At 40.2% G+C, this 23875-nt stretch overlaps 1 protein-coding gene across 1 annotated transcript in view; it reads left to right on the forward strand.

The window, feature by feature from the left end:
* Positions 1–3092: 3092 nt before the first annotated feature.
* Positions 3093–23875, forward strand: part of lingo3b (leucine rich repeat and Ig domain containing 3b) — a 41192-nt gene continuing 20409 nt past the window's right edge. The window contains exon 1 of the mRNA XM_015049262.1: positions 3093–3602. The gene's annotated coding sequence lies outside the window, so the exon portion shown is untranslated. The remainder of the gene's footprint in view (positions 3603–23875) is intronic.

Below are 23875 nucleotides of genomic sequence, written 5' to 3' on the forward strand. Positions count from 1 at the left end.
GCCCTAGAAAACCCCGCGAGAAAAAAAAATTTTTAAAAAGAAAAAAAAGGGGAGATTTTTTATCTTTTTTTTTTTTTTTTTTTTTTTTTTTTTTTACAAATTCATGTGGTCATTGTGGTAATGACCTGAAAACTTTAACAAACATCTTCTTCTAGGTAAAGAGGTCGAGTACAAACATTTTCCAATCCATACTCAAGCATTATGGTCTGGGCTTCTCTCTGTATTACTTACAGTTCATTATTTGTCAACATGAGTGAATTAGTCCATTGTGCAAATGCACCAGATTTGACCTGAAGACTCATTTCTATCTTCAGGGACTGGCAAGTTGATTGTACAAAACTAGACAAATAAATAAATAAATTAATAAAATTTTATATATATATATATATATATATATATATATATATAATTTTTTTTTTTTTTAAGCCACAACTTTTGGTCAATTTCCCATTTTTAAATTGAGCTCAACAGGAAACTTAAAGGAAATGATTAACAAGTAACAACCAGATTGTGCAGATTGGATTAATTACCAAACGCTGCTTAGATTGATTTGGACGTCTTTTTGTGAGCTGCAAAGCTTCAAACTGCCACAGCAAAAGATGGCTGCAAAAAATACACTTTCCTTCTGCTGGGAAAAAGAAGTTGATATTTCTTTATCTCTTCATATAATAAATAATGTTTAAGTGAAGCCCTCTGTCATACTATAAATATTTAGACAATATTTTGAACTTCATACAACCTTCAAATGCATCCAATGAAATTGAGTATTAAAATTAAGCTCAGGATAAATTGTTACACCTAAACAGTAGGGTTATAATTGTACAGAGAAGTTTCGGCATGTTTCAATTATGCTTTAATTAGAAAAACTAATAAAAAATGGGTATGAATTGCTATAATTATTTATATAAAACATAAAAATAATAATTCAGTAATTGATCAATTCCAATTACTGAATTATATCAGTTCAGTAAATGATATTATCATATCAATAACTGAAATGTATCTGATTTTATTATGTTCAAAAACTTAAAGAAATTGAAAGTATGGAACTGACTGGATTGATTGGATTTTTTTCCAGTCAATAACGTATTATAAGCACGCATAGGCGATGCCTGGATGTTTTTTATTTATTTTTATTATTAAATAAGAGTGTATCCATAATTAAGAATAAAAAAAAACACTTTGGAGTTTATCTGATGTAAACTTGACAACATACTGTACCTGTTTGTATACCAAAGTACAGTCTGAGGCCACCTGGATGAAAGCTCGTAGAAAATGTAAAGATCAAAAGACTATTGTAAATCTACAGCAGAATGCTCCAAAGGAAAATGAATCAAGAGTCGCAGTCCGAACGCTGAACTGACTGAAACGCTGCGCTGAGTACTGAAAAGAGCCACACAAACCCACAAACTTCACTGACCTCCAATAATGTAACAAAGGCCGGGTCAACATTTTCCCACAATGCTGTGAGAGAACGGAAAGGTCATGTTGAAAGCAAGTACTGAATCACGAGGTGTACAGCACAGTTAAATCATTTTTGATCAAGCCTAAAACCATATAAACCATCCTAAAGACAGTTTTTCCCACATTAAGATACGTCGCCTTCTCTGCAGGAGCATGATTGCTTCTTGGAATGATGTGACAATAAATCCGAGGCCAGAATATTATTTTCACAAATTGCTGTTTTTGCTTAACAGAATATTGCATAGTGCAATTGTTGTTTTTTGTTGTTGTTGTTTTGTTTTAGTTCCTCTCACTGGCGGAAAAACAGTCTGGGATTTATAGTCTGCATAAATCATGATTTTCCTTGCATAATGAAGCCCTTTGGCAAAGCGCTGTGCCAACTACAATCAATTTATTGACTGAAGCACTTTATTTTCTGATAGACAGAGAAAGTACTTCAGCCTATTTGCAATTCTTTCAATCTATTGCAGATGAGAAAGCTGGAATATTCTCTTTTCAAAGAGAAACCTTTAACTTAATGTCCTATTGACTTTCATTTGGAGCATTTCCTCTCTTTCTCTTTAATAAATATAAAAATGCAAAACAGCCTTTTTCTAGTGTTTTGATCCCTCTGTTAAAATATATATATATATAAATTAAACAATTTCTACACAGATGAGGCCAAAATTATTCATACTCTATGTCAGATTTAAGTTTAAATATATAATTTCATTTTTTTTCCCCATCTTCTTTCTTCTGACTGGAAGCATAGTGGGAATATTATTGTTTTAGAGGTCTGACCTGAATTTGATTAAAAAAAAAATAAAAATCTGTAGGGGGAGCCAGAGATTAGGGTGATGGTAAGAAGGCCTTCCAACCTCACAGTCATGAAGCTCCTTGCCAAAGATAAATCTTAAAACTACAAATATGCTGTTTAAAAATCGTAAGAGCGGCTTTTGAAATCTTTTACTTTTACCGATATTTTCAAGGAAACATTTCTCCTTTTCCTTAAAATATCTGTGTGGTTTTCAATCAGAAGCAAATATCTAGGTTTAATAAAAAATAAATAAAAAAAACATTCTATCCTTATCTGCAAGGAGTATGAATAATTTTGGGCTTGGCTGTTCCCAGAAGACTTGCCACAGGAAAAGGTGATTTTGCAAATCAGTGATCCAGGAAGGGTGGAACACAACACTTATTTAAGGGTATGTAAACGAGTTCTAAGCTCAAAGGTCCATTTCACAATTATCTTCTGCTTTGTGTTAGTTTATCGCATAAAATCTTAATAAAATGCATTAAAATGCATGGCTAAAATTAGCAAAAGTTTCAGGGACATAAAATCATTTCTATGGCACTGTCTAAATGTTTTAATGTAAATCATTTATATGTATGTTTTTATTATTTTTCATAGTCAAGAAGTTTTCTTTGTTTATTTTATTTATTTATTTATTTTACATGTTTTAAATTTTCTGTCTCCTTGCTCCTGTTTTCTTGATTTCTTTTCCCGTAAGAGAGACTCGCTCCAACACGCGGTCAACAGCATCCAGAGCGGGAGCAGATAGACAGTGACTGAGGGAACAAGAGAGGGGGTGGTGCAAGGTAAAGAGTGAGTGAGCAGAGAGAGAGAGAGATGAAAAGAATGCTAAGCGAGAGAGAGGCGCTCATACAGAAGGAGGCAGAGGCAACAGCTACAGCAACAGCTCTCTCCTTCCCCATCCTTCCTCTCCTTTCCCTTGATTCCACATCCACGTCGTTGGGAGACGGATGGATCCCTGACCTGCTGAACAGCAACTGGCCGAAGGAGAGGAGGGTCTCACGTTTGCCTGCTTAACGCAACGGGCTTTCATTTGTTTTTTTTGTTTTTTTTTTACCGGGGTCACGATAAGCAACAAGGAGTGAGAAGGAGGTGTGAAGTGTGCACACATAAGCCTGTCGGCAGGAGGGAGGGCAGGAAGCAGAGCTGGGAAGAAGAGGAGAGTCAGAGGCATGTTTGGAGCGCCGAGGAGTGAGACCGACTGAGGGGAGAGATCAGAAGATCACACCGGCGAGCCTCCCGAGCGGCCACGGCCACTTGTGGGCCAAGAGGAGAGGAAATCAGATCTGCATACACACACAGCTGGACGGATGAGGAGGCATCAGGGACCACGCTTCCGTCCTGGGTACGTTTACTCACACACACACACACATGCAGGCACACACTCGCACACAGTTGGGCATGAATATTTAACCCTCGTCTATTGGAGTATTTTCACCAATAGAGCTCAGGCACACTTGAAACAAAACTGCGTGTTTGCTGATCTTCTACGCTGACGACTACCAGCACTGACAAGACTTCCTTACTCGTCCTCGCAGCAAAGCAAAGGAAAGAAGATGATGAGGCTGAGGGGTTGCGTGCGTGCGTGTGTGTGTGTGTGTGTGTGTGTGTCCATTCATGGTCATGCTTTCCTTTTTTTTTTTCTAAATGCTTAGTTTTGCAACCAGGGTGAATTTTTCAACCGATTTTGAGTGATGCATGTAAATAAGCCTCCACTGGTGGAATGTTGTTGGGTTTCATGTCTCTGGGCTGAGATCTTTTTCTGTCTCATTAACTTTGTGCCTGAGTTATGGTGTTGGGCACACAGTGTGCAGCTTTGGGCCGTGGCGAATAGAAAACTGACGAAAGCCGGGGCTTACATTCTGCCCTGTGGGACGCCACAAGGGGGAACATGACACGAACAACCCTGCCTAACGTGACCTATAGCGTTTAGTGACCGCCTACCTACTGGCCTGTAACGCCAAGAAGGCTGCATGGGTTGTTTCGGCATTGCACTGAGTCCCATTTCCTCTCCTTCGCCAATCCTTTTTCACAGTCTTCTTTCTTTCACCATTTCCAATTACAGACTGTCACCTCCCCTCTGATCCTATCTCCTGTTGCATTATCTTTGTAAGCAATTACCTACACCCGAATCTTTCCCCTTTGGACACCAGGCCCGTCTAGTTTCCTCTCTGCCTCTTCAGCAATGAAAGCAAAGGATGAGAAAGGAGCTGGTTGTCATATTTTAGAGGTCCATCAGTTTTAGCAAAAAGTATCAGGAAAAGGAATACCGATTGTTTTCGTTCCCCGCAAATCACCCAAAACCCCCAGGAAATTTAAAGGTTCAGAATAAACGAACCTGTAATGATGGGGGTTTTTTTTGCAGCTCATCATTAACTTGTTTGGGTTTCTGACTTTATCTTTGTTCACAGCGTTCTCTTCCTGTCTGCAAAGCAAGCTTCCCTTCGCTGACTAAACGACTCGTCAGAGCTGAAACCTCCCTATTCTTTCAACTCTCCATACATATTTTGCTGCAGAGGTTTTCATAAATGTCATTTGTCTTACAACTTGTTACATTCTTTATAGAGACCAATATGTAATTATACTTTCACCAGTCATTTTGTAAGGTACATTTTACTAGTTGGTGATGGTACCTCCTTACCTTTTGAACCATCTTAATTCTCACTGGTGTAGCTTCAACAAGGTGTCGGAAACATTTCCCAGAGATTCTGGTTCTTTCTTACATGATGGCATCGCACACTTTCCCACGGCGCTCCGGACTTGTCGGCTGACATGAATCTCCTGTTCCACCACTTCCTGAAGGAGCTCTGTTTGACTGAGGACACCACCACAAAAAACCCGGTCGTGTTTAAGCTTTTTGTGACCTGAAGCATTATCTTGCTGGGTGAAGGCGACAGATGATGGATACGGGTACAGGTGTGAACAATATTGAAGCGAGCCTCGTACGAGCACCAACACGTGCTGACTTTACGTGTTAACAGAAATCAGTCTGATTGCCTCACACCTTGTCGAATTTTGTGTTAATATGTGGTACCCAACACCCTGGACATCACAGAAGGAAAAAAACTTTGATGAAATGTTTGTGTGGATTTCGATTTAAGATTGGTTCTCATGCATTGTTATGGCTCAACAGTGGAAGCACAAATAACACTGCTGCTTGGATACTTGTGGTAAAGTTGATCTATTATTAAAGTTTCATATGGAGTGAAATTAGATGTTTGAGAGAAATGACGACGCTGTGTGGCTTCAGTTCCCCACCTTGCCATCTGCTCCGCAAGTTTCCCCTGTCTCCACATACAGGTGGGAAACCGCACACTCCGATCACAACTTTTGCATGGAAAGCGAAGTGATGTAAGCCAGTTTTGGGCTTACATCACTCACAGTTTCAGGCTTAGCGTTTTGTGTTTGAAAATAAAAACGATTGCGTTTCATTTTCAGTCAGTAATGAATACTCAGAAAGTGTTATTCCAAAAGTCTGGATATTTGCCTGTTGTCTCTTCATGGGTTTTCTAAAGAGAAAATGTTTTCTACCTGCAGCTCTCCTTCGGCTGAAGACTCCTGATTGTACAGACAAACAGCTTCTTAACAACAGCTGCAAGAACATCTTGTGTGATGATGTTTTTGTGTATTTGCAGACTTACGTTAGCATCTTGCGGTCTGCTTTTAGTGTGAGCTTGTCCAAAATGACCTGACATGCAGTGTGATTTGAGTTTTCTCCCCTTGTGGACTGTTCTCCGTACGGTCGACTGATTTCAGATTCTTTTGAGGCATTTTCAAATTCCTTCTCGTATCGTCTCAGATCCGCAGACGGACCGTGGAGTTTACGCTCAGTTTGAGTCAGGAGTCAGGAGTGTTGAGTCCAACACTGAGCCCACAAGCTCAGTGTTGGAGATTTAAACAAAGCAAAGCTGTCAAAATACAGTAATTATGTTCTCATCATTAACCCTGATGAAACTCTAACCACTTTAAACAGGAGTTATAAAACACAACTTTTTTTTTTATCTGTTTATTTTCTATTTTGTTTGATTTTATTTGCTGCAATTTATAGGTAATTTATTGTCATCAGTTTGGAATATTTTTTTTCATCATTTTTAGTATTAATATTGAATTAAGTTTGATATTAAACATCTATGTGTGAGAAAATCATCAAATCAAATTTTATTCGTGTAGCAAATTTCAGCAACAAGGCATTTCAAAGTGCTTTACGTCATAAAAACACAAAAATAAAGTTATAGAACATAGAAGTCAACAACATTATGCATCAGATTGTTGATTAATGTTTCATTGATTATGTTTCAAAGGCAACTTTAATCAGGTGAAGTCTTATCTAGATTTAAAGGCACTCAGTGTTTCAGCTGCTTGGCAGTTTTCTGGAAGTTTGTTCCAGATTTATGGTGCATAGAAGCTGAATGCTGCTTCTATGTAGGTTTTTCTGATAATGTGCAGTTTTGAGTTGTCAATTTTTTTCTAATCCAGTCCCCATATTAGGTCTTTATTGGGTTTACAAACTTCCAGGGTCTCTTTGCATTACAACTGCTCTACTAGATGTTTAACCTAATTAAAATTTAAAACAAATGTATAAGAGCTTTTACTCATCGGGCCTTTGGGCTGGCTCACAGGATGCAGATTCTTAAAATAAAAGTTTTTAAATAATTAATCCGATTGGATGTTTTCAGATATTGTTTTTACCAACCTTTTATCTAAAACGCTGCCACACAAATGATTTAGTGAAAGCTTCTTCAACGCTTCTATAACAAAGTTTGTTAGCGACACAAGAGCTGCAAAATTAGCCAACACTAATCACTTCCTTTCCAATTTCAAAATAAGAGTCTCAACCAAATCGACATAAACAAAGGGGCGTCGAGCTTCAAACACTCGGCGTCATATCTGGGGCTCATTATAATATGTTGGACTTTCTTCACTCAATGACATCATTTACTCAGTATGCTACACATTTATTAAAACTCCTGTGAGTTTTGTTGTTTCAGTAGTAATATGGCAAATTGGGAAAGCGAAGAAAATGATATTCAGGTGGTACGCCACCTCTCCGCAGGGTTTAAAAGCCAACATGGGAAGATGATAAAGTGAACGCAGTGGGTCAGGGGCCCAGGAAGGAAAAAGTAATAATAGTTTTTTTTTTTTTTTACTGTAGGGAGGCGTGAGAAAAGAAAGAAACTGTCTAAGCAGAGCTTTACTGAGAAGATTTGAAGGAAAGGTGAATAGGTGGTTGTCAAAGGTGCTTTTGATCTCAGCAAGCGCTTCACGTGTGTAAGTAAGGATGATGACCAACCTTGAGCAATGCATCGTGGGTCTTCAGATGTCCTGCATGTAGGATTGCTCCCATTAGCTCACTGGAGTGTGATTGAGGTGATTTCACAGACAAGGACAAAGTCTGCCAACCCCAGAGATCTGCGGATAAACACACACACACACACACACACACACACACCCACACACACACACTGTATAAATCCACACACAAAAAAAAAAAAAAAAAAAAAAAGAAAAATGGGATGAAGCACAAGGCATTATTAAAGAGAGGATTGAGGCGCAGAGTTGTGTGTTGCTGATTTTAATGGTCCTGTTTTCAGTGTTACTCACCTTGGGTGGGAGTGTGCTTGTGACTCTGTTATTTTGTGAGTCCATAGAGGTTATAATGCTTTGGTGTAAAATATATGGTGTGAAATAAAGGGCATGATCTCAGTCTGTAATAAAGAAGCAGGCCATTTCCCCGGGTCAACTAACACGGAGTTGGGAGCTGCACCTCCTTCCCTCTGTTACAGCCTCCTGGCCTCGACGCCTCCTCTCCCTTCTCTTCCTCCTTCTGCCTCTCTGTTTTTCATTGCCTCCTTTATGAAAAAATAGTTCTCTCACAAACAGCCTTTCCCTCATGCAACCCTTTCCGCTTTCTATTTCGCTTACTTTAATTTACTTTCCGGCTGCAGTCTTTTTTTTTCTCGGAAGTGACCTCAGGGCTTCAAATTCTGTTGTTCCGCTCCGCTCTCGGTTTCCATCCGTCTGTCCGCCTGCTGCACTTCACCGCTGTCTCTTTCAATCTCAGCCGGGGAAAGTTTTAAGGTCACCTGCTGTCTCGCACTTTTTAATGAATTTTTATTGAGCTACACGAGCATTGAGCTCCGCGCCGTCATTCGGTCTGACAAATATCCGCTAAGTGATTTTTTAAATGTATTTTGAAAGGGAATGCTCAAATTGAATTTAGCGATCATTAAATCTTTCCTTTTCTAATTACGGAAGGCTTTTCTCCTGCGAGGTGTTCCACAACGCTTCCGTAACATCCGGCTATCTCGTTCGGGAGACAGCTTCATGCTTCACTCGCACCCCGTTCTCCCCATGAGATTAGTTTGAACACAGAAAGCAGAAAAATAAAGTGCCTGATTCTAGCAGCCATTTGCCACAAGGTTACATCACTGTTATGAATGTCACACTCCACCAGCAGTCAATGTTTTCACACCAAATATGAAAACACTCTGGGTTTTCGTTTTCTTTTTTGTGACCATATGAAACAAAATCTGTTATTACGAGAAAGACTAAAATGGACGGTTCTAAGCAAACCCCTTAAGAAAGCAATTAGCTTCACAACAAGACTTTAATTAGCATTAAATGTACAGTTCATTCTGACTCCATGTTCCGACTTCACGGCCAATTTGTTTCAAGGGTTCCTTCTGGTTTTTAAGGTTTTGCTTGAGAAGAGATGATGAATAAATTAATTCATAAGCAAAACATAATTATGCATTTTATTCATGTTATAGATTATTATATTTCAAAAATGGGCAAATTTTCACACATCACCTTGCAGCATCTTAAAAAAAAAAAAACGAAATAAAATGTTGGAAATATAAACTTATACGCTGATCCGTTACATGACTTCATTTAATAACTAGTTCACCAACTATACACAAATAATTATAGCTTCAAAACAATATTAGGTTTTCTGACTTAATCATTGTTGCTTTGCTTACATTTATCTGTTAGATACTTCTGTAGTATTATCACGGAAAGAAACTAATTTATGTAAATATTTTTTGTTCAACTGCGTACATAAAAGTTATCTGCTTAATCGTTTTTGCTTTAAGTCATTTGTGTCATAAACGATGTGGTTGAGGTGGTGAGGAAACGCAGGTAGAATGATGAATTTAATAATGTAGCTCACAGTCTTGAACAGGCAGCACGGCAGAAAGTTAGCACACAGCTAATACCGGTAGCAACTGGATAACAGACATGTAAACGAGCTTAGGTCGATGCAGGACTTCACAGTTCAACTGCGTACGACCCATAAACAGACGTAGACTGACGGCACAGGGAAACAGTTACAAATGACGAGGATCTGACAAGGAACACAGACAACAGGTGGGGCTAAATACACACAGGGTAATCAGGGGGATACGACACACCTGGGGAGCAATCAACAGGGAGGACAGAGACTCACAGGGAACAGGACTACACAGGGAAAACAGGACTGAACACAGAAGAACTCAAAAATAAACACACAGAAACCCAGATCATGACAATTTGTGCTTTCAGGCATTTGGGTCAGCCCTAAAAGAATAAAACAAAGAAACTCAGAACATCAACAACCCAAGACATAGAAATAAATATATGCAGTGAAGCAAGAAGGCTAATTATACATATATTTTTTTAGATTTTATTTTAATTTGACTTTCAATATAGAATATATATAGGTATATATATATAGAATATTGAAAACATTCATCAGAGTGAGCAATGGAAAGTTTTTTTCCTTTATTTTCAGTATTTTGAATTTTACACAAACAGGGCGTCGTTGTCCCTGCATGAACGAGGTCACTGTGCTTCTCACACCTGATTAAATGTTTATTAGGCCTCGTGGAGTTTGGACGTCTGCTCACCTGTGCTTCCTGGATGTTTGTAAGTTCAGTTGGGGAGATTTACTCAGTGTGCATCTGTGCACCATTTGTACTGCGGTTAATTTGATGTTAATGCAGGTTAAATAGTATCACTTTACCTTTTAATTATGCAGCTCAGTTAATGAGCAGCTGCACGATGTAGGAGGTCCCCTGTGTTCTCACCTATCTCCGTTCTCTCATGTGTTTGGCAACGTGAGTGTGGCTGAGAGACGAACAGGGGCAGCCACAGAGCGATTAAGACAAAATGACTATTTTTGTTTAGATTTGTATTTACTACTATTTGGCGTAATTTTCTTTAATTTGACTGGTATTTTCTTATTAGCTTCAATGTTAAATGTTAAGTTCTGACACAGGGCACAAATGCCTCTCGGTTTGTGTGTGTGTGCGTTTGTGCTTCGGTATGGAGCTTGTACTTTGCTCACATGAGGCTGAAGAGTCTCATTCGTGTACGTCGCTTTCCTCATTTCTGTTTTCTTATTTCTCCTCTAATGCCATTTGTTGTTTCATCAGTGATTTTCTGAGGCTCGGCGGCGCTCCGATCCATAAGAACTCTCTCAAAGAACGTTGTGCTGCTATCGATTCCTTCCCTGATCCCCTCAGTTTGTCTAGGCACAACACAAACCACATTTTCCTGTTTGGAAAAGGGACTCGGGTGATAGCCGTGATGGAGTGCTGTGCTACTTTCTCACAAAATTGGATTCTTATGACTCAGGTATCAAGCGTTGAGCACGGCACAGAGCTCACTACACTAGGCAGCAGACTGAGGGGCTTTTTTTTTTTTTTAAAGTTTACCCCGTCTCTATCCATAGATGTAAAAATTCAAACATAAGGAGGTTTTTAATAGTCATACAAAACATATTCTGTATGCACTAAATAGTCTAGAATACTAAATTACTTCGAGACAATTCTTCTACATGCTGAACTTTGAATAATTATTCATACCCAATGAAGATTTAGCCACAAACTCGGAGAAGACAAAGCCTTGACGCCTTGCTGGACACAAAGTCCTCCTCACCATGAGACATGTGGGATGAAAGTGTTGTTAGTTTTTCAAAATCAGTCGTCATGTGAAAGCTTGTGATTTCTATGATGGAGAGACAAGACAGAGGTCAAAAAAGACATTTAAGATGCACAGATTATAAGATAGCAGGACAGCACAAATTGCATGTCTCAAAGTCCACTTACAGACTCCTACACAGTCCTGACATAGACGAAGTGTGAAAATTAAAGAAGTGCAAAAATAAGCAAGTCCCAAGTGTGGAAATATTTCCAGTGTAGTGAAACATTTGTTGACTATATAAATTCAGACTCTTAAGTTTTCAAGTCTTTATATGAGGCAGGAATTGTTGCTAAAGTGGGCTGCTTTCCATTTTCTCATGCAGCATCCGAGCAAAGATTTTTTTTTTTTGTGAGGGAAAACGCAGAGTTCTGCATGAAACTAGTGACTTCTTACATACATACAGTATGATCTGCTGTGAAAGTGAAACTCTGACGATCTTGTCAGCTGTTCTCCCCTGACGGGGTTTTGCGATGCAACACGATGAACATGATGAAGTTCAGGCAGCTATAAGAAACACGGCGAGGATGGCTGCTGAAAGATTGAAATTTCCTCTGCCTCGACAGAAAGTCGAGACTCTGTTTGAGTTTTTATAGTTATGAACCGATATTGATCTAACAGGAGAGATTTTTTTCTCTAGGTGGTCAGAAGACGTTGTTTAAGTTCCCAACCGGGTCCAACTTTTAAGATCGATGATTTCTGTGTGTTTATTTTTGAGTTATTTCTGTGTTTGTTATCCTGTTCCCTGTGAGTCTCTGTCTCTGCGTCTTCGTTGATTGTTCCCAGGTGTGTCTCGTTCCCTTGATTACCCCGTGTGTATTTATGTCCACCTGTTGTCTCTGTCTCTTGTCGGGTCCTTGTCTAATGTCTAACGTCAAACGTACATCTATGTCCTTGATTGTTAGTCTGCCAGCATAGTAGAACTGCAAAGTCCTGTGCCGGTATTAGCTCGTCATGCCAGTCTTTGTTTTGTACAGTTGCTACCGGTGTTAAGCGCTAGCTTTATTCTCTGCCGTGCTGCCTGTATTGGACTGTTCCGAGCATCATTATTATTAAACATATCATCATCTTCACCATACCTGAGTATCAGCGTCAATCCTCACCACCACCAAACCACCCTTAATGACAAAAGCATTGCTTAGAGAGAGGTTAACAGTGTTCTGCTCAGTCTGGAGAAATATCTTTTACTTTCTTTGAGTTAAAAACTATTGAGATTTATGCAAATGCATTCACTGATCACTGTGATTGACATGACCGAAGATGAAACTTTTGGTCCAATCTTGTGTTTGTGGGGACATTTTCTAGAACATCCAGCACAGAACCAGCTGCTGAATGTATTTTAGTTCCTATTTTATAAAGTTGTAGATTTTAAACCTTGGATTTAAATCCAGTTGGGGATTTTCCTTTAAAACGCAGGAGAAAAGTGAAGTAGTAAACCAACCTTGACCTTAAAAGTGAGAATTTTCATGGCAAGTATTAAGTCATTTGTAAGTAAAGATAAGTATCTTTTCTGGGTCAGTTTTAAAAGAAATTTGTGTGTTTTACTTTGTATTGAAATATATTTAACACCTATTGATGTTAAAGCAGGATAAAGAGGATTCTGAAAATCCAGTAAGATAAAAAAAAAAATTTTTTGAGATGAGATTCAGTCATAGCGTATAAAATTGGAAGAGACCTTTAGAGGCTTTAAAGGCAGAGTGCGTCTTGTGGTCAAAGTAAGGGCAAATATTAAATATTTATCATTGTTGAAAGAACATCGTCACCCAGCAGGAATCAGTGTAACATTAAAAGAGCTCACCGGCTTCAAGTAAAATGCATTTAGACGTCTGACAGCTCCTAGAAGATTTCGAGACGGGACAGTTTCAATCCCTCCGTTCGTGTCACTCTTGTCTCCGCTTTGTTTGGTTTTCATTCTGTCTGCCTGCTGTCACACTGACTGGCCGGGCCCTCACACACGACTCACACCTGTCCTGCGTTCGTCACAGGGTGCTCATGCCTGCCGTCGAGCCTTCATTGCTTCCTGTCGGCCCGTTAAAGGTTCATGCCTTCTGCCGTTGTCCTGCTTCCCGTTGTGTGATTCTCGGGCCGTTTCCGTTTGCCGTCTACCTGCCTGTGAGCAAAATTTGCACTTTAATAAACCACTGAATCCGGTCCCGCCTGCTCGCTCATGTCTGCCCTTAGGTTTTCCATACTCCTCGCGTCATACGATGTCTCCGGCCGTTCATGGGGAGACACATTAGCTCGTGTCAGAGTTCACATATGGGACAAGAGCTTGTTGGATTTACAAACTTGGTTAAATGTATTATTCGGTTCCTCGCTGTTGCTAAAAACACAACTATTTTTGTAAACATAAGATAGGTTTTATTGATTTGATTTCTTCCATGATAACATCAGCAGTAGCTGCAGCTTCATCATGTTTTTGTTTCCTCAGGCAAAGCAGATTGTTAAAATACAAAGATTTCTCTAATTGGTGTCCAAATTTCTTCATTCTCATTAATAAAACTGCTCTAAGGGCTGTTTGTTCTGGGTGAATATAGACAGACAGACAGACTCTTTGTACCGTCCTTTAGCAGTGACCCCCTGTTTTTTATACAAACACACACACACAGATATACATGCATGCACACAGACACACACATGCATTTTGCTCTGAGGAAGCACAGATTCAGACATTACTTCTGCCTCACTGCCACACAAACAGGCCTGCAGAAGCTGGAGGCCTTTTCACCATTGGACGTTCACACACACACACACACACGCAAACACGCACACTTTTGTGCAGTACCCATCCCTGCAGGAATGGAGACATGTGGGAATCAGTTGGGAATGCCAGCACATATGTGTTGCTTTGTCCTTAATACGTGTCACAGATGACAGAGAGGCCAGCAGTTAAGGAAGCGACTAAATCTGTATGCAGTTTGTGTGTTTTCTTCTTCTGGATTTAAAGGTTAGCTGCCTCCTTAAATTGAAACGTGGCTCTGCTCGGCCTCTGCTCGCGATCAGACAATAAAACCCACCTTGAATCATGCGCTCCATTGCCGGTTGAACAGTTTGTGTTTTTCACCAGCTTTAAATTGGCCTAAGACTTGTTGCCTTGTGGCAAAGCAGCCAGGGTCTTTTGAATGGAAAATGTCTGACAAGAAGGATCGCTTGAATAAAAAGCAATCAGGTCCAGACAGAAGAGAGAGACGGTCACATTTCTTTGCTTGTCTGCTCGTTTTGATGTATATGTCAACTTCTTTTCGAGTTGGTTGAAAATTATGAGTGAATTTTCATATTTCTGAAGCATTTTCATGTTTAATGAACACATTAAACATGCAGCATTTCCTTTAAAAAGTGCAGCAGAGCACCTTAAAGCGTCTGTCAGTCTCCTCTTTTGAATTCATCACTGCGACATCTGAAATCTGGTCCAGAGCTGACGTGCCTCATTGTGTTTGGGTAAATGAAAGTCTGGGAATTCAAACGTCCACTTCTGTTAAAAGGAATAACATACCACTTTAGTTTTATAACCCAGTGAATCCACTGCCCCAAGTCTTAAGTAATCTCTTCCTCAAAACATGCAAATGTGTTAATTTCCCAATTCATATCGTAAGGAACAAGGGTCCACTGAGGCTACCTGCTGCCTTCAAGCTTGGCTTAAAAATCTGTAGTTATCTTACAATACCATTCAGGACAGTCAAAATGTAGTCTCTAGTCGAAAGTCATATTAGATATATGGAATGAAATTATAGACACAGACTGATTTTATGGTAAAATGGCTTGCCATACACGGCCTACGGATCACAGTGGGATACCAGCTTTAAACACACACACACACACACACACACACACACACACACACACAAAGCCCTTGCTGTCAAAATGGCCCACCGGGAAAATTCCCGGTATCCCGGTGACGTAACTTGTATATTTTTGAATGTGGATATTTCTGTTGGAAACGTCATCGATATTACTCCGTGAAGCCCTTTGTATTGCGATCTTTTGTGAAATTACTTGCAGAGTGAAAGATTTGAAACAGAAAGGTTGACCCCAGAGGCTAAAAAGTTAGCATAAAACTATCTATTAATTAAATGAAAACTATCTATTAATTAAATGAAAACAGCAGTATAACAACATAAAACAAGATAAAAACAATGATACTGTTTTCTGTGTATTTATTTTGAGGTTTTTCTGTGTTTATTAGCCTGTTCCCCTGTGAGTCTCTGTCCTCCCTGTTGATTGATTCCCAGCTGTGTCTCGTTTCTTTGATTACCCTCCCAGTGTATTTAGTCCCACCTTTTGTCTTTGTCGCTTGTCGGATCCTTGTCGTGTGTACTAGCCAGTTTCCCTGTGCCGTCATGTGTTCGTTGTGCTCCACGTTGTTCTGTTCCATGGATATTTATCATTAAATCATCGTCATCACCTTCATCCTGGGTCTGCCTACGTCTTCCCTCACCTCACCAAACCCTCAATCATGACGGATACACACTCAAATTGAACTTGAAATGAAAGCCAGTGTAAAAAACAAAACAAAAACAAAGTCAGGTTTTAGGCAGGATCATATTAAGTGGTAGGTTGCATCGCAGAGACTCCCACTGCATCTGTGATTTCATTTGGACTTCAGCTGCACTAAAAACATCTGGCTGGATGACCTGAGTGCTCCTTTGGGACTCCATAAGTTGAGCACCTTGGTTAAACGCCTGCTTAACGAACTTTTTTTGACTTTAGGGTAAAAGAACCTTTAAGAAAATGCAGCCAGTACGAAGGCTTTAGGAATATGAACATGCCTGCTAATATCTGTGAAAAGAAATGGATCTGGATTGTTTCGTCTTGGATTAAACACTAAAACTGTAAGCTACGTAAAACATTTTTATAAATAGGTGAAGTTGACAAAATATCTTTTAATATCTGCGTTTAAACATCTCAGCAGAGACTGTATAAATGCAATCATTGAATTTCTTTGGTAGATTAAGACAAGCGGGGATGTTTAACATTTAATCCAATCAGATATTAGATTTTGCCTCCTCCGTTTGGTTCCTTTGTGTAAAAGCCTCAAACTCAGCTGATGACGGGCTAATGATCTGTGATGCTGATTTTCCGCAGAATTTCATCTTGCTTTTTTTTTTTTTCATCTTTGTTGTGTTTTCCTCCAAATGGCTCTAGCGGTGTCCTCCACACCTCCACTGTTTGTTTCTACTTTTGCACATCCAGTCATGAATTTATTATGTGAATAGAAAATAGAGCAATGACTTTTCATCCCTTTTTCTGCTTGCCATTGCTCTAGAATGAATAATTCAGGCATTGGGGTTGAAATTAGGATAAGGGGTTCCAATATATATATGTTTTGTTTTTTTTTTGAAGCTGAAGCATTCTCAGGTTGGTGTGGAGCGGCGAGCTGTCAGCACCTCTTCTTTGGTGCTTGTGATTCCTTATCTTTCTCTTCTTGCCGCCTGTCAGTCCTCCCATCGTTTCACTCACTATCACATGGAGATGGAGCGGATCTGTCGCTGTCTCCTTCGTCCTTGGGAAGGACGCTTTAAGGACGGGAACGTTTCTGCTCTCCCGTCTTATGAAGCTCGTGTGTCCACGAGTGTTGATCCTGAGGGCTGTTTGTTGCAACGATAATGATAATCACGCATGCTGTTTTACAGATTTCTGCTGCATTACTTTGATGGCGTAAAATGCAACAGACAGTTTATTCCCCCAGCTGTCGCCCTCGGAGAGCACGACTGATCTCATTACCAAGCACTTGCCACGGCGCAGTTTGAAATGCAAGAGATGTGCCGCGTTTAAGGTGGCGGTTCCTGAACGCCCAGAAACGAGCCCCGCTGTCTCCCACTTTCACGACACTTGATGCGAGGACTTCATATGGCGAGGGGATGGAACGACCCTCTCTGAGTCTCCACTTTGCTGACCTCTGTCATTTGCCTGCAAGGACAATGAAGATTCTCCGAGTCCAAAGACGATCTGCGCATTGACAAACGCGTTGGCTTCACGCGCTCGCAAGGTCAATCGTGCGCTTGGAAGCTTCCCAGCCTCCCAGGGTACCACCAAGACATCTCAGCCGTGACCTCGGTAAGAGCCGAGGAGGGAGCAGGATGAGCATTAGAGGCGGCTAATGTGAGAGATGAAGAGAGTCCTTGAATTTTAACTGGATGCTCCCAGGGGGAGGACTCCAGTCATTTCTTTGTGTCTCCTTTGCTTCCTCTAGGAGCCCAAGGGCCCCGACGGCGTCGCCATTCTGTCCAGGAGGAGTCTTTGTCTTTATTTTTTGGAGAGAAATCGTTTGATTAATTAGCAGCAAATGATTTATGTTATCTGTTTTCAGCAAAGGATAATGACTTTTCCTCCAGCAGGAACTGAGTTCTCCATGGGGTAAATGTCACTATCGGCTATCAGGAATGTGATCTGGGTTTCAACAACGTCGAACTTTCTGTAACAAAGGTTTTAGTTTTCAGATTATGAATACGGCAGGAGCTTTTCTTCAAATGTTTCAGCAGAAGCACAGCTAATGAGTTGGGGAAGCTTTTACCAAGTTGATAAATCACATTGGCCTTTGAGTCGCTTGCATCAGTTTCATAAATCCAACATTTTTTTACAAAGTACCGGTGACTTGGATAACAGACACTTTTAAATAAGCCTGCATATTCTAATCCTTATTTAATGTTTTATTACTCAAATCTACCAAGGTTATGTTGCTTGGAGTTATGCTAGCTGGATCTGTTCAAATAGGGATCAGAACCAAAATAAGTTGAAAAAAGGTCTAATACTGTTTAAGTACATGGAATGGGTTGGTTTTGTTTGCATTTTTCCAGTGTGAGTTTAAACAGTGGGTACGAAATGAGTGAATTTACTTTTCACTTTGATAACCTTTTTTGAATCTTAGTGATTCTTCCTGTTCATTGAACCATTGTTAACTTGTAGAAATGGGATACAGATTACGATCTTTTTAACATTTGGCACGTAAATATATTTTTTGACTTTACATGCCAAAAATAATCAGACCCTGCGATACCTTAAACCTTTCCCAAGCTCCAGGACCTGCTTTGCACCGTGCGCCTTCAGCGTCTTTTTATTTGCTCAGCCACTTTTCTGACCTTTCCAGACGCTTCGTCCCCTGCGAATCCCTTCTTCTCCCTGGCAATGATCTGTTTCTTTACACTACCTTGCTCTGCAGCGTTTACAAAGCCCTCACAGACAGATGTGTGTGTATAGAGATGTGTGCGCTCAGGACTGGTGCAGATTTTCCTGTGGGATCTCCGGTGAGAAGAGGGGCCAGAAAGTGTGATGATCGCCTACTGTTTCTGCAAAGCACTGCCTTCACATGCACACACAGACAACTCTTCTGCACAAAACACACACATGTGCTTTGTTGGTGTGCAACCACAAGCCAAACAGCTTTGCCAGTGCACAGGGATTGCTGTCTTTGTTTCTGTACAGCGGAGGATTCGGCTCTCTCCTCCACATTCGCCTGCTTTCTTTCATCCCACATCTCCAACCTTGTCACTCTCCATTTTCTGTCTTCCCTCCCCTCAATGTCAACCAACTATGTCTTCCTTTTTTTTTTTTAACCTTCACCTCTATTTCACCGTCCTTCTCGCCCTCTTCGTTCTGTTCTTTCATCCCCACATCTGAAACGGTGGTGACAGCTCCCATTGGTTGCAGCAGCCGAATCAGAGAAACAGGCAGCCAATAAGCTTTTGGGCTAACAGGGTCACTGTTATCCATGAAGCCGTGCAATTACTCCGCTGTCTGCATCCCTGCTATGTATGCATATGCAATGCTTTCCACATCCATGCACACTTGCGCAGTGCATGAACATATCTTTTTTTGGGTGCGTGGTTAATTTACCACACCTTGACTGAAAAAAGGGGGAAGGTCATTTTCCTTTATGTTGGAAGATCTCAAGTCAATGATGTTTTGACTTTTTTTTTTTTTTTTTGTTGCACATTTTAAAAACAAGACGAAGCGTCAACAATCGAATAAAACTGAAGTCTTCTCCAATTGGTTTATGCATGCAGGTCAAAGCCACAAACGTTTCCATCATAGATTCTCTCCTCATATGAATCCAGCATCTTGCTGCTGTTCAAAGGCTGCAGAAGGAAAACTGTCACACTGCTCCCCTCCCCCCATCTTTCTCCTTCTAACTTGCTTACTTGCCTGCCGCGTAGACGAGCTTCTACTTTGACCAGGTACCAGTCAGTCAGGCGGTTTGGGTCACTTCCTCAAGGAGAATTTGTAGCCATTTTTCTTAAATGTTGAGATGCTTAAATATACTAAATTACTGTTCGTGTTGTGGCGTGACGTGCTTCATGTTTGGCCTCTCTTGTGGCATTCGGCGCAGCATCAGCCCTAATTTGCATCTCGCTGTTGACCTCCCTTCATCCTCGGTGACACAAAGAGGCAGCGTCCCTCCCTCCAATCTTTCCACCTTCTCTTTCATTCATCGCATTCACCTCTTTCCTGTTCTCAGTGGCTGTCATCTCCTTCCTCTGACGCCCAACTCCGCCGCCTTGTCTTCTCATCGTGCGCCGGTTTTTACTTATCTCTGTCGTTTCAGTCTCCTCCAATCTGTTCGCAGCTCTTTGTGCAATTATCACATTTGCAGAGGCATTTCAAGGTTTTAGCTGCCTTAATTCTTAATTCTGTCTGCCTATTTAAAAGCTAGAGAACTGAATTAATTTCATATATATATATATATATATATATATATATATATATATATATATATATATATATATATAAAAAAGGGATTTAATGGCAAGACACTCTAAAACACACTCACACAGCACATTGTGCATTTCAGGGGAAATGTCTCCAGGGAAATGCTTTAAGTCGCCCGGTTATCATCTCAATCTCTAACTGCTCCGCTGTAGCAGAGAGAAAGACGTGATTTCATTTCCCAGTGACCAATCCACAGGGTAACCTTACCAGTTTCTTATCAAGAAGCTAATTAGCCTTTTGAAAGGAAATGGCAGAAGAAATGAACGCCCTTTACATCCCGTCCAGACTGGAGTAATCAGAGCTCTGATGACAGAGTCTCCTGTTTGCACGGTAGAGGTTTCCATTAACAAGCAGTGAAAGACATTCACTGTTTCAGACTGTGAATTGGATTTGTATATATATATATATATATATATATATATATTTGTTAGAAACGTACTTATGGGATCATATTATGTCCTAAACAGTGACACAAACTGCAAAAATTTTGAAATGAAAGAAAATCTGTGCATGTTTATCTACATTTTGACTTTTAACTTTATCTTGTTGTCTAATTGGTGACTGCTATGACAGAGCTCAAAGGTCACAACAACGGGGAGACGCAACACGAATACGAGTTTCTGAATATACACTTATTTAACACAAATGTTAAAACAAGCTTTATAATATGAAGTGTGAAAGTCAGTGAAATACTTGGTGTGTGTTGTGCCTCAGAGGGGAAAGTATTATATGCTCTCAAAAGGATCTACAAAGCAAAAGGCAGTGGAGGAGAGCATTATGGGTAAAATCAGGTTCCTCAAATGGATAATCAGTGTTGCAAAGGAAAGATAAATATCCAACCTAACCGCAAGATTCATAACAGTGACCTGTTATTAGTTTTTTCCCCTTTAGCTGCGGACTTCTGCAGCTGCTCCAGAGTTACCAAGCGCTTCCTGGCTGCTCCTCTGATGAACGCTCTTCTGTCTTTTAGCACAGGTGGATTTCCATGTCTCATAGGCTCCAACGGTGCCATATTTTAACTTTTTCCTACGATTGGTTCAGGAATCCCCCAGGAGGCAATTAACGCTTAAAACATTGCTTCATAACCTAACGCTACCTCTGACCTGTCTAATGTGTCCCTTGGCTCTTCTCACGATGCGATTTGATGATACATTTTCTTTATGAAGTCTTCACAACACCGCTGGAATTATACTGAGATTAAAATCACACAGACTCTATTTATGATTTAGGCGACTTCTGAAGGAACTTGGTTAGAAACATAAGAACAAAACTTTTTTCTTTTTTTTTTTTTTTCTGAGAGAAATATGCACTGAAGTTCTTGATTGTAACATGACAAACTGCAAAAAAAAAAAAAAAAAGTAAGGGTGTGAATACTTTTTTGAGGAACTGTAAGTTTCCTGAAAACCCAAACATTGTCTTTAAACCTACGGAAAACATCAGACGAGCTTGATGGCGATGACGGAGCTCTTTTGGAGCTTGTTGAAGATAATTAATGACTCATTTCGATGCACAGCAGTAATAAGGCCACAGATCCCCAGAGGCTACGGCTAATTCAAAGCAGTGTAGACAGTTGTCACAATGGGTGTCATTCAGAATGATCGGTGTCTATATATGTAAGGTCAAGTTTTAATAAATGATTTTATCTCGCTGTAGTTCTTAAAATTTTATCTTCAAGTGGCTGTTTTGCTAATAGTGCAGTAATCTCTGAGTTTGCTAATTAATTACATCCCAGAAGAAACAATTGCCTCACTAAATCCTTTTTCGCAATACACTAAATTAAAAAAAACAACAACAACAAAAAAAACTCAGTAAACACTGGCTTAACCGCCATAAATTGTGCAGCCCGCTGTAGCTTTCGCAGCGCACATACCAGACTCAATGACTTGTGTCTGGCATGTGGCCAGACCTCTGATCTGCAGAGCAAGCTCTTCATCTATCATAGATGGAAAAAAAAAAAAAAAAACCTGCAGTGGTTCACACGTAGCTCAGTGTCACACAGACTGGCACATGCGCCTCTTCGGCACATCACAGCGATCCTGAACGGGTCTGATAACAGGCGAACTCATGCATCCGTCAGCAGAAGGTCAGCTCTGCCAGAGCCGTGACACTAATGACGAGACAACTTTTTGTTTTTGCGACAAATCTGCTGCAAAAGTGAAAAAAGTATTTAGCTTTATTAGACTTTTCGCAATATGGATTCCACACGCTTCCATTCATTCTAACAAGATTTGTCGTTATTGAGGGAGAAGACTCTGCGACAGACAGATGGGACCAGAGTTTAGGCTTTTGGACTAAATGCAAACTGTACTCACTGTGAAAACAGTCACAGCAACGTCACACTGTTCTCCAGAAGGAACAGGGAAGTTTGTCAAAGTTGATTGGAAAATGAAGATGGTTAGATGGAAGCAAAAGAGCAAAAAAGGACGGAGATTCGCCTTCCAGCATAGAACAGTGGCCATAAAGAAATGCTTAAAACAACACCGGAATGATCTGAAATTGGCCAAGTCAAAGTCCAAATGAAATTTTGTGTAAAGACGTAGAAAATTTCATCTAATCCAATTGGGTTTTGGCTTTTTTGCACAAAGGAACAAGATGTGTCTACGGTATGATTGTTCCTCCTACATGGGCTCAAATCAACTGCACAATACCCATTGGTGCTTTAATTGTCTTATTTTGAGAAAACCAAGTGGAAAAAAGAAATAAGAGATTGATCATACTCAAACATGAGAGAGTATAGGTAGTGCAAAATGTATAGTTATGTATTTTAGTTTTCAAGTAGGAATAAACAGAAATGTCATAAATCTTCTCAGACTACAGGAAGTGACCCTTCCTGGGGGAGCAAAAGCTTAACCATCATCTATTGCAGGGTTTCTGTGATATTATAAGATGCCAGTGAAATTTACCAAAGTTCGCAGTCATCGTTGTTCTTAAAACATTTAACCAGTCAATTATTCCACTAGTTCTCCCTTTCGTGGTGAAGCTGGAACAAATGCAGCAGGTTTTCTGGATATATTCTCTGAGCACATGAGAAATATTTGCCGTGAACATAAGGAGCTCAAGCAGTGAGCTGAGCTTTTTTTGTTTTTTGTTTTTTTCAGCGACTGACTGATTAGGATGTAAACCAATCTGCTCCCTTTATAGCTCTGGCCTGCTGCTAATAACGTCTTGAAAGAGACAAAATGGCCTCTGCCCTCAGGACTTACGACTGCCCCGTGGTCCCTGAACTTTGTGTGACTTCATTAGGACTAGAAACCGCGGGAAGTCTGACGTCGTACAATAAAAATAATCTACAGTGTGAGAGCATGTCCGACTTAATTTGAACGGACTGGAAACCTTAAGATGCAGCACCTGAGTAGAGACAAAGAGTGGATCTGGGCAAGGTTACAACCTAATCAGACAGACTCCCGGGCTGCCCTCTGTTGTTTGTTTACCACACAATACAGTGCAGAGCGCATCCACCGGTGTGTCTGTTTGCATGTGCAGGAGAGCATGCTGCGCCTGTTATTCTATGTGTCTGTGCGCTCAGTGTGCAGAACCATGGGCTCGTACCAGAGCCAGAAAAAAAGCAGGTCAAAACACCGTGGGGTGAGAGAATCGTCAGAATGGTTGCAACTAATTAAACCTGTCGTGGCTTTAAGAAAAAGAAAAAGAAAAACTTTTTCATCGAAAGTGGGTACTGGTAGAAATGTTCTTCGTTTTCTAAACCTTTCAAGGCAATAATGTCTCCAGTGGGACCAGCTGGCTACACTACCGACAGCGACTGACTCAGAGCCTGAATATTTACTCGTCTCAGACAGATTCTGAGCATCAAATCCTCTTCTCACCATTAAAAATTAATAAACTGGTTTCAGTGAAGACTGACTTGGGAATTTGTTAAAATATGTCTTTTTTTCATGCAGGGATAAAACTGGCTATGTGAAGTATAACACATCTGAATAATCTGTAGTTACTGAC

This window comes from Poecilia latipinna, unplaced genomic scaffold, assembly GCF_001443285.1.
Source record: "Poecilia latipinna isolate Pla-1442-1.1 unplaced genomic scaffold, P_latipinna-1.0 Scaffold937, whole genome shotgun sequence".
NCBI lineage: Eukaryota > Metazoa > Chordata > Actinopteri > Cyprinodontiformes > Poeciliidae > Poecilia > Poecilia latipinna.